This window comes from Mauremys mutica, chromosome 9 (genome assembly GCF_020497125.1).
Source record: "Mauremys mutica isolate MM-2020 ecotype Southern chromosome 9, ASM2049712v1, whole genome shotgun sequence".
NCBI lineage: Eukaryota > Metazoa > Chordata > Testudines > Geoemydidae > Mauremys > Mauremys mutica.
In genome coordinates this window covers 46503070-46515408 of record NC_059080.1, presented here as the reverse complement: position 1 = coordinate 46515408, position 12339 = coordinate 46503070, and positions in this window count along the sequence as shown.

Below are 12339 nucleotides of genomic sequence, written 5' to 3'. Positions count from 1 at the left end.
AGGTGGGCAAATGAGTATGATTGGCACATACTGGGAGGTGGGGAAAAGGGGTGGCTGGAAGCAACTACCAAGAGGTGTAAGATAAAGCAGATCCACCCCCACCCCTCCCCATTTTAATTTACAAACACTGCACCATCTTCAGCATGTCTCACAGCAGAGAGAGGCAGTACAAGAACCAGGAGCTGGAAGTTAAAGCCAGACAAACTCAAGGTAGAAAGAAGATATAATTTTTTAACACTCAGGGCGATTAAGCACTGGAACGAAGCACCGAGGAGAAGGGAGTCTCCATCTCATGATATCTTTAAATCCAGACCCAAGGCCTTTCTGGAAGATCTGCTTTAGTCAAACACAGGCTGCTGGGCTCAATACAGGGGGTGAGCAGGTTAAATTTTCTGGCCTGTGTAATGCAGGAGGTCAGACTAGTTGATTTAATAGTCACTTTGAGCCATAAACTCTAGGAATGAATCATTGGGTCACTGCCTGGCACCTTGGGTGCTCCTTTACAATGGTGAAAAGATAGTGTGGAGCATGCCCTACTCCCATTGGTAGCATTTACACCTCCTTAGCATGGACTTTGCACTGGTGGAGGATTGGGGGTGACAGAACAGGCAAGTGATGGCAATTTAGGCCAGTTGTGTTTGACACAGTGAGGCTGTGCTGAGATCAGCTCCCTCCTCTCCTGCACACAGGCATACGTACACACACAGAACTATATGTGGTGATGAGATATCACAGAGAACAAGCAGTGAGGCAGGTACAGGCTGTAGATAACCATCACTGTTGGGCTACACTTCTTGTTTCCTGCAGGCACAATTCTCAGCCGTCTGCTTGCCTGGTGTAACTTTAGCTCTCTCCCTGCCCCCTCCAAGCCAGGTGCTGTCTCAAGTGCTGCTAATTGAAACAGCATAGCAGTGAGATTGGCAGGGCAACAGCAACTGGTCTGATGGGAACTAAATGTCTTGTTAAAACCCAATTGAATTATAGGCATCTAAGATACTGGTTTGATCTTGCCTCCCAGTTTTGCCCTGACCCTCCTTTCTCTCTGCCATTATAGCCCATGCTCCCTCTTGTTTCCGACCCATCTCCCAGGTCTCCATGTTCCCCACTTACCTGTTGGCTTTGCTCACCTGTCCCCGTCGAACCTAGTTTAAAGCCCTCCTCACTAGGTTAGCCTAGGTTAGCCTAGCCTAGGTTGCACAGTCTGTGTGCAAATAGGGTCTTTCCCCGCCTCGAAAGGTGAACGGCATCTCTGCCTAGCAGTCCTTCTCAAATAGCATCCCGTGGTTGAGGAAGCCAAAGCCCTCCTGGCGACACCATCTTCGCAGCCAGGCATTCACCTCCATGATGCATCTGTCTCTGCCCGGGCCCCTACCTTTGACAGGAAGAATCGAAGAGAATACCACCTGCGCTCCAAACTCCTTCACCCGTACTCCCAGAACCCTGTAGTCACTCTTGATCCGCTCTGTGTCACACCTCACAGTATCATTTGTGCTCACATGGATGAGTAGCATGGGGTAGTAGTCAGAGGGCTGGATAATCCTCGAAAGTGCCTCTGTAACATCTCGGATATGGGCCCCCGGCAGGCAGCATACCTCCCGAGATGAAATGTCAGGGCAACAGATGGGCGCCTCCGTCCCCCTCAGCAGAGAGTCTCCGACCACCGCTACCCTATGTTTCCTATTCGCAGTGGTGGCAGCAGACCTCCCAGCCTTAGGGGTACGAGGCTTCTCCTCCTTTACTGTAGGGGGTGATTCCTTCTCTCCTGTATTAAGAAGAGCATAACGGTTACCTATTACCACGGTGGGAGGGTTTGGAGCAGGGGTGGAGCACTGCCTGCTGCCAGAAGTAACCAGCTGCCAGTGTCCACCCTGAGCCATCTCCTCCTCCACCAGTGGTGTGTCAGCAGTCCTGTGTACTGGGACAGCTACCTCAGCTGTCTCCACATGGACACTCTCCAGGAATTGCTCGTGGATTCAGATGCTCCTCAACCTAGCCACCTCCTCCTGTAGGTCTCCCACCTGCTGCCTGAGAGATTTCACCAGTAGGCACCTATCACATTGGATGCCGACCCCCCACCCCAAGCCTGGATATCAGTAAGTGGAAATTGCAAGTTACAGTCTCTGCAAAACCACACCAGGATCTGGGTAGAAGCATCCATGCACAGGTGCTCTGTCTGGCTACAGGCGCAGGTGGAGGAGACAGAAGCAGTGCTGGCACAGGTGTTGCGGGTCTTCCTAACCATCGTAAGCCTCCCTCTGTCAGACTCCCTCTCAAACTCCCGTCTGCAGCTTCCTGTCCGCTCTGCTCCCCTGGTCGCTCTGCCTCTAGCACTAGTACGATGTGGGCATATCATGGATTTATATAGTAAAAGTAGAGGAAGGAGCTTGGTTTGGCAGACTGATCAGCAAAACCAATGCTAACAACCTACGTGAAAAGGCTGCAAAACACCAGGCCTCTGGACTGCATCAAAATGCAGAAAGCCTTATAAGCCTGTTACTGTCAAAGCCAATTTTAGAAGTACTGTTAAGCACGCTAGAGACACAACATGGTTTATGTGAACAAACATGGCTGTCACATCATACTTTCTATTTAAGCAAGAGATACCACAAACCAAACTGGAGGCCAATGTTAAGTCCACTGTCACTTGTTAATCCTGAAGTTGGACAGTGGTTCCGAACAAGACTGGCAAATGCTCACTATCTTTCGGCAAGAAACTCAACTGACAACCAGCATGCAATGCAACAGTGAAAGACCCCGCAGTTGAAAAAGTAAAGAACTCTCTCACCACATTCAGAAAATGTGCATACATGGCTGATGAACGCACCAGTGCAAATGGGCATCAAGTATGAAGTCATTGTGTATGTTATCTTGATGTCAGTGACAGGCCAATAGATGCATTTCTAAATGTTCAGGTTATAGAAGACACATTGGCCGCATCTATGACAAGCCACATCTTAGAATAATTAAATGCTTGTAAATTAAACCCCAAACAGAAGGCTGCTTGTGCATTTGATGGAGCTGCAAACTTCTCTGGAAGACATAGTGGAGTACAAGCTTAGCTCAGAGAAAAGTGTAACCCTAATCTCTCCTATACACACTGCAGAGGCCATCTACTCCAACTAGCACTAGTACGAGCTGCAGAATCTTCAAAAGACATTTAAAAAGCCATAAATTTAATGTCTTCATTATATTTTGTTGTCAGCAAGAGTCCGAAAGGACTGAATGTCTTGGAAAACATAGGAGATACACTGGGACTGAAGTTCAAATTAGGCCAACCTGGGAAAATTGATCCTTGGCTGTTTTAAAATTCTTACAACTGTGATTACTGGCTTTGAAAAGTATCTACCGAGATGGGATGGATCTAAGTAGTGAGGCTGGTGGACTACTTTTACTAATAAGTTCAGAGAAAACTATTGCCATTCTTTCTCTTGTAAGTCTACTGTTGAAACCACTTGGGTCATTAAACAATGTCCTCCAGGCATCTGCTACAACAGTAGTAGGTCTTTGTCCAGACACAGAAGCTACACTTGGATCAATCAGAGAGAGATCCATTGAAAACGTATTGGAAGAAACAAAGACTTTATTGCAGTGTCTTTAATGAAGACACTTATACCGAATACTTAAGTGAAGAGGATAAGGGTTTGTTAAGCCAGCTGAAAAAGTACACAGACTTGATTCTTACAAATCTACAACAGCGTCTTCTGGATTCTGTTCAACCTCTACATAGCTTTTACTGATGCCTGTTTTATGACACACTGACAGTTGAATGGAGTGAGATGCTACCAGCAATGGGGCTGCCATGTGGTCAGGACAGAATAGAGAATTTGAACACAGAGTGGAATATCATATGGCAAACAAATGAAGATTTGACTTCAATTTCTTTATTATCACTAGTGGTTTGACCCAATCTTTGTGCTGTTTCCTTGGATGAAAGAAGTAGGAATTCATCTCTTGCTACTCCCAGTCACAACAGCTATAGTTGATTGTTCTTTTTACTCACTGAATATAATTTTGTGTTCTGAAAAGTTGCCTTCTGCCTGATTATGAGCATATCATGAAGGACTGGAAGTACTGGACACACAAGAAGCCACCAAAGATGAATGCACTGTATTCAAGTAGTTCATTAACAAAGTTGTGCAAAATTACAACAAGCAACCAATAAGGATGTAGATGTAGTGATTCATAGAAGGCTTGAGTAGCCAACTTTTAATATTTGTGATTATTTTAAAACATGATTTAATCTAATAAAATGGTTGTGAAACATTTTTCATTTTTTATTATGGTGCCATACAGCCTACCTTCACCCTCATGTGGTCTCATCCCTCTTCGGCCTTCACCCCACCCTGTATATATGAACACCCTTCCTAATTTCAGTTCCTGGAGAAAACACCTTGGCCACTCCTGGTCTAAGTGCTATCTCTGAGAAGTCTCTTTTGAATATGGTTCCTGGGATAGTTCCTGGGAGTGTGTATTCCTTTAATGGGCCATCAGCAAGTCTGGCTCCTCCATTGTTGCAGCTGAAAGGCTGGTTGTGGGTGTTCCCAACCTTACAACATATTGCAGTAACACACACACACAGCAAAACTGCATAACTTCCCATACAATGATAGCACATACTATCCAACAAGATATTAATGTTCAACAGATCAAGCCTTTTAAAATAATACCTCAAGGCATATTTTGTACCAAACAGATCATAATTATATGGCAGTGGTGAATATGGGGGTTCCAAGGTGCTGCTTTGAAGCACAGCATGCTACACCTCAGAGAACCCATGCCAGGTTTTATACTCAGCCCAGTGCATGACTGGGGACAGTTAGTGCCAAGGGGATCAATAAAACACCTAGATTAAATTCATCCCATCAAGTCTCAGCACCTGTATTTAAGGGGTCCCAGTTGCCAGGACACAGGGTCTGCTGCTAGTGCAGAGTCTGCTGTGGAGACGCTCTGGGGCCCAGTTGACCTCATGAGCCAATGATGCTCTGGAACCCTCCAGACTCAAGAGGAAATTCAATATGAAAATAAGCAAATTCCCCTGCATACAATTTCCACTTTGCTGGATTCTAGCTCATGAACAAAGGTTGCGTTCACCCACGCAGATGCTAATCGCTGTACCAGGAAGGGAAGCGAAAGTGGGGGAGGAGAAAAACAACAAGCGTTCCACAGCCTCTCACCTGCCACAGGAACAGCTTCAAGCACACTAGGGACAGCAAGTAATGAAACCTCACATAAGCCTCCCTCAGTGGGGCAATCCCTATTTAAAACCTGGGGAAACTGAGGCACCAAGGTAAGTCACCAGAAAGTCTGTGGCAGAGTCAGGCATAGAACCTATGGATCTGATTTGCCATCATCCTTTACCTCTTACAGTCACTTATACCTATGCAAAGTGGATGTAAATTTCTACCATTTGGATTTTTTATAACCCAGGTGCAGAGTAATGGAGAATTGAATCTAAAGTCTCTTGACTCTCAGATCCCTACTTTAACCACTGGACTGCACAGCCTCCTACTGCAAGTGCAGTGCTCTTGCACCATACCCTCTGTAAGTCTCGCCTTAACAACATGCACCAGCACCCAGACAAAGATGGTGTGAGGTTTCTCTTACGGCTGGGCGGGAAGGAAAGACAGGCAGCTGCTACAGCTTCTGCAATATGCTTTCAAATGAGATAATTCACATGGAGGGTCACTCAATGAAAGGAATCACAGGTTAAATTAAAACGAGTAAGAGAAATAGTGAGGCCAGAACCTCAGCTGGTAGATTTCCAGGCCCAGCGCCAGTGCTAGGCATAAGTAGACTAAGCAATTGTTTTGGGCCCCCGAGCAGCTCAAGGGGCCCTGCTATTAATTATTAGCATGTGTTGTGGGGGACCCCCCCCCCCAAATATTCCTGCTTAGGGCCACCAATGGGCTAAGCACTGTCCAGCACTGTCCAGACCAGCACTGTCTAGGCCACCCTCCCCCGCCCACTATCAAGATGTATAAGGTCAACCCACTCTCTAGGCCCCCTCCGCTTTGAGCACAGAGTCTAGGTTTGCTCACTGCTAACACACTGCATCTCTGTTGTGCTAGTTGGATGATTTCCTCCCCCAGTGTTCCCATCAGGCCTGGCCTATGATATCTGATTGATGCCATGGGCCCCCTCTCCAGCCAATCCTTGACATTTCAGAGAATTGATGCATCACCGTCAGATCTGTGGTGCGTGTACATGAGGTTTGAAGGGGCAGGAAGCATAAAACAGAGACTGGGGCATGGGGATTGTGGCTCTGAAGAGTGAGTCAGCTCCTAACCAGCTCACACAGCAGTAGGAAACCCCAGCAGCACTGCCAGCTCAGAGTGCTCTGCATTCTCTGAAATGGACGACGGCTCTGCCTTTAACGCCTTTCCGCTTGTCGGTTGCGGTGAGATCACTGGTGGGAGCAAAGGTCGCGAGTGCTGGATTCCAATGCTTTTGAGAACAGAGTTCAAAACAATGGAACAAGAGGACAGACCCAAGTGTTGCCATCACACTAGAAGTCCATGAGCTCTATGTTGCATTTGATTCCTTCATGCCTACCCTGAACCTGACACTCAGTGATAGTGTCACCAGTCATGACTTGTCTGATCTCCCTGCTGCCATAGCCCACCCATCGCTTTCTGGGGTGTATGGCTAACAGTGCCATACCCTGACCTGCCTTTCTGTACTATAGGGTGCTGGTATCAAATGCTGACCTGTCTCTGTGATAGGTTCAATGGAGTGCTCTCTTGCTCTCTCTCTCCAGTGCCACCCGTCCACCCCTTTCTCTATAATAGAGTCCCCACAGTTGCATCCTGTCATTGCCTGTCTCTCTGTGGTGCAAGGATGTTGTCCCCACTCATTCTGTAAACTGCACTGGTCAATATCAGCGCTGGCTCCTGCTCTTCAGATCAAATGAAAACCGAATCGAGATAAAAAAACTTAAAGATAAATCTCAGAGAAAGTCTAAACACTGAGTGAAGCCTGATTTCTGCACTGAGTGTGGTGGAAACTCAGCACAGAAATGTATTCTTTAAAACTTCCCAGGTCTGAAATCTGGGTGCGCTGAAGCTATCCAGAAGCCTGTAATATCAGCCACACCAGCTCTCTGGGTGCCTAATGTATTCTTTGCAACGTTGAGTGCCCTGAAATTTGTGTGTGTGGTTTTGAAAGCTTGGTCTTTAATGTTATAATTGCTCCCCTGCCCAGCCCCGCCCCATCCCACCCTACTCTATCCCACCCTTCTCTCTCAGTTAGTCTTTTTATCTATTTGTATTTATAGTCGCTCAAAATTAGGTCAAGTTACCACATGTGATGGCCTGCATGGAAACCACACTTCTGCATAGCAGCATTTCTAGCATTTGGGAAGACAAGCTGAGGAAGCCTGTGGGCAGATCTCTGGGCCCCCTCTTGGGGTGTGTCAGCACAAGCTGCATTCAGCATAACCAAGTCCTTCCAGTGAGCAGGCTAAATGTCACCAAAGAAACAATCTTGTATCCATTGCAGGTTACTGTATCACCGAGAAATCCCAGGCCGAGGAAACCTCCCTGAATGATACTCCCTTCAGCCAATCTACAAAACCTACCCAGAATTTCCTGCCCTAGTGCAGCAAACCTACTCAGCCTTGCACTGCTCACAGTGAAGAGAGGGCTGCCCACTATCCCCAGCCAAATAGCAGACACCCCTCTCCTGAGAACTCCGTTCAGCATTACCTGCAGACAGCCAGTGCTTAAAGTGGACGGGGTTGCAAGGGGTCATGGAACCAGCACCTCTCTGAGAGGTGAAAGAATCCTTCCATTCACCTACCTGCTTCTACAGTGTGGATTAGAGGGCCGGCCTTAAGCCGATTTGCCCGATTCCCCCGAATCGGGCCCCGCGCCTGAGGGGGCCCCCCGCACCGGCCTCGTCTCTCCCGGAAGCAAACGCTGCGTCTCCCGGAAGCAGCAGCTGTTGCTAGGCAACGAGAGACGCTGCAGAGGCAGCCCTGGCTGGCTGAACTTGCAGGTCATGAGGAGGAGGGGGTGGGGGGAGAAGGCACATGTGCTTCCCCTCCCCCACCCCCACCACTCACCTGGAGGAGACGCCAAGGGAGCTTCTGGTCCGGTGGGAGACAGGAATCTCTGGAGTTGACCTCGATCAGCTGCTGAGGCTTCCAGGGTGAGTGTTTGACCCTGCGATTCCCCCTAGGTCTGTAATATTGGGTTGTTTTTGTGGTTTACGTGGTGTTGGTGTTTGAGGGTGAGTTGGTGCCTGCCTGTGTCTGTTTCAAAACTAAAGTCTTGGGATCCTGTAACACAGGAAAAAAGCCCCAAGCCGGTACTTAGTGCTGTGAACTCCAGGTGAGAGAGAGGGAGGTTTGGAGGAGGAAACCAAATACATCAAGAGGGGAGAATGCAAAAGGTCTGCAACAGGGTAGACTTTTATCTCCCCTCCCCCCCCCCCGCAGGAGGGGAAACTGAGGCACTGAGTGATCAAATTCCTCTCTCCAAATTATTTGCAAAGGAGGAGGACGGGGGCTCCTATCCAGACCTGTTCCCTTCCCATCAACTCTGCTTTCCCTGCTGCAAGACTGCTGTAGGGGCTGAATATTTCCATTAAATTATGGCTCCTTCGTTTGCCCTACAACAATGAAATAGACCGGCTTGATGGGGGGGAATAGCCCCCCCCCCCAAAGCTTTGTGGATATTAAGGGTTTTGGGGGGGGCATGATAATATTCTAGATCAATCAAATGCCCAGCTCAGCTTTCTAGCCATCCAGCAGCTTTAGGGCAGGGAAGGAAGGTGCTATTGGTGCAGAGTGGTCGCAAAACAAGGATGAATTTAGCGGGGGGTTGAGGGGTCCGCTTGAAATCCCACCCGATGCAGCCACACAGAATCATTGGCAGCGCTGGGAGAGGCCAGGAGTGGAAGCAGGTGGCCTGGGGGTGGGGGGACATGTGCCCTCAGTCCTGGGCTCTGGGATGGACTAGGCTGGATGGTGGGTTCAGTCTAGTCTTCCAGCCTGTTGCTCTCACTGGGGTTTGTGGTTTTCATCTGGCTCCACCGAAAAGAACAAACAAGCCCAGTAGAAAAGGGGAGTGAGAGAGGTGGGAAGGAGTTTATAAGGGGTTTAAGTGACCCGTCAGCGAAAGAGTAAAACCAGAGTTTGACTGGGTTTCCCCCCAGCCACCACTCCTGCAAACACTGGGCAAGGGGCAGCTCCATCCCCCACTGAGGCTATGGTGAGGGGCAACAGGGGAGGAAGGAAGCCACATGGCAGTCCAGTCCCTTCCCCCCAGCACCTCCCTCCAGCCCCCAAACTCTGTCCCAAAGCCTGCACCCACCCCTCCGCACTCCGTCCCACTCAGCCCTGGGCAAAGCTCCTTGGTTTGGCTCCCAGCCCCTCTCCAAGATTTGCAGCTGTCTGGAGGTGCCTGCCTTCCACACCTTCCTCATTCACACCTCATTCAGTCAATGGGGCAATTGATTACAAAGTGGAGGGAAGATCTTATTCTACTTCTAGCAAAAAGACATTTTTCTTTTACCTTATGCTACCTTAGGGGCCCGCTATAACATATTACTAAGGTTCAATACAAAGTCATGTAAAGGTTATACAAAAATGCAGAATGCAGAGATTTATCTACAACTGCATTGATTGACTGCTGTGTGCAGTAATATAGTGACCCTGGCCGTAGGTTTGTAATATTGTGTTGTTTTTGTGGTTTTCGTGGTGTTGGTGTTTGAGGGTGAGTTTGTGGCTGCCTGTGTCTGTTTCAAAACTAAAGTATCGGGATCCTGTAACCCAGGAAAAAAGCCCCGAGCCGGTACTTAGTGCTGTGAACTCCAGGTGAGAGAGAGGGAGGTTTGGAGGAGGAAATCAAATACATCAAGAGGGGAGAATGCAAAAGGTCTGCAACAGGTCAGGCTAAGACTTTTATCTCCTAGTTTTCTGGCATGATTTACTTTTTCAAGTGAATTTTGTGAGCAAAGAGCTGCAGAGTGATACAATGGATATTTCTGCAGGAATTTCTTCATTTGAAAAGCTTTGTAACTGGTTAAAAATGTACAGAGAGAAGGGTTTTCAGGAAGTGTTAACTGGTGCCAATGAACTTGCCAAAGATCTAGATGTGACTCTAGTATTCCAGACTAAACGTTTGCACAAACGAAAAAAACAGTTTTAGTACGAGTCTGCAGATGAGCCTTTTTCTGACCCAAAGGAGTTTACAGAGTGCAGTGCTTCAATCAAGTGTTAGACAAAGCTTTACAGTCACTTGAACCAAGGTTTGAACAGTTACAAAAGCATGAAAGTTTATTTGGATTTTTATGCAAATTCAAAAATCTTCCCAAGGACACCATACGAAAAGCTGCTGCAGATCTGGAACTTGCATTGACAGATGTGAAATTAGTGCAGGAAAATGAACAAGTTTCAACTGTAAAATCAGTTGACATAAATGGCTACATGCTTTGTGAAGAACTGGAAGCATTAAAGCCAATTATTTCATCTGATTGTAGAAACCCCCTAAAAATCCTTCAATTTCTTGCATATAATAACCGATCAACAGGATTCCCAAATTTATTTATAGCAATTCGAATCTTCCTGACTATTCCAGTAACTGTAGCCTCAGGAGAGAGGAATTTCTCGAAGCTAAATCTAATTAAAACATATCTGCGATCAACGATGCAGGAAGACCGATTAAACAATTTGGCAATCATGTCAATTGAATGGGAAGTAATGAAGAGGTTAGAGTTAGGCAATTTACTGAAAGATTTTGTCAAACAAAAAGCGAGGAAGATAAAGTTTTAAAAACATAGGTGAGGTGTACAATAAATATTGATATTTATAATATGATGTAATGTATGTAATATATAATTTTGTTATTATGTATATAGTCGTGGAAAGTAAATAATACATGGAAGAAATGAAAGGGGGGGGTTGTGGTTTTTTTTTTTTTTTTTTTTTTAGTCATCCCTGCAGGGGCCCCGTCAAAACTGTTCGAATTGGGCCCCGCACTTCCTAAAGCCGGCCCTGGATGGACCTCACTACATTGCACAGAGTGCAACATTTTTCACAGCCCTGAATGATATAGCTAGATCAAGCTAATTTTTAGGTACAGACCTGGCCTTACTCATATGGGTAGTCCCATTGGAATTAGGTCACCCTTGTGAATAGGGGGTCGACAGTCTGGCCCAAAGCAATTATTCTTTTCCTCCTTAGTGCTATTCAAACTGCAAAGGAGATTGTTTTGGCTGACATGCCTTGAAACAGGAAAAAGGATGGAAAGCTGGAAGGAAGGGGTCCATGGCAGTTAGGAATGAGAGCTGAGTTCTGCAAACAGGAAATGAGATGCTATAAGGCAGGTTTATGACTATTAAAGGTTTGGAACTGACTCTCTCTGGCTAATGAGAAAAACTGCTGTCTAGAGGTCCCTCTGGGATACTGGCAAAATGACTGATGTTATTTATGATTCTTCTTTGAGTGTTTGCTCATGTCCATTCCAACAGAGGAGTGTGCGCATCGCCTGTACCGTTGCAGGACATTTTTCTCCTAATGGTATCTGTCATGTTGACTCTGGAGTGGCGCCTCCATGGTCCAGCATATAGGCACCTGCCCATTGCCTCCTCAGTTCCTTCTTTCCACTCTTATCTCTTGCTCACCAAGCAATACCCTATAGTGATCTTCTTCCTGCAAATAAACTGTAAATAAGTGTAAATAGTTAGTTAATAGTTAGAATACTTGTAAACTCCTGCCCTGCGGGGCTAGCCTGCCCGGTCTTCAGGGCATGCCTTGGTCCCAGGGCTTCAAACAGTGTGTGGCATGCTGCAAACACATGCCAATAAGTGATCCCCATGACAGTTATTTGAAGTGCCTAGAGATGGTCACATCCAAGAAAAGTTTCAGATTTGTAAGAATTTCAAACCTAAAACTAAGAAGACGACAGACAGTTAGCTGAAATTCCTCCTCATGGAGGCGGTGCTGTGCCCCTCTTTGGAGCAACAACCTGACCCAGCACCAAGCGCTTCTTTGACAAAAAGCATGTCGGCATCTATTAGAGAAACCCAGCGTGGCCTGGGTTCCCCAGTACCAACCACCTCCCGGCACCGACACACCTCTCTGGAACCCAAGAAGGCAGCGCCGACAGCATGGCACCGCTGTCCATCTCCGGTGCCGAAGAAGAGGACAAAAAAGTCAGACTGGGGGCATTCCCCCATGAGAAAGACCCGCACCGGGCCACTCCGAATCAGTCACAACTCAACTGGAGCCGTTGACTCCAGACCCAGCGGAGGACCTGTCAAGTCTGGTGCCAATGGACTCCCCTCATAGGGTGAGCCATGAGGGGGACATGACCCTAGGAGCATCATCGATACCAG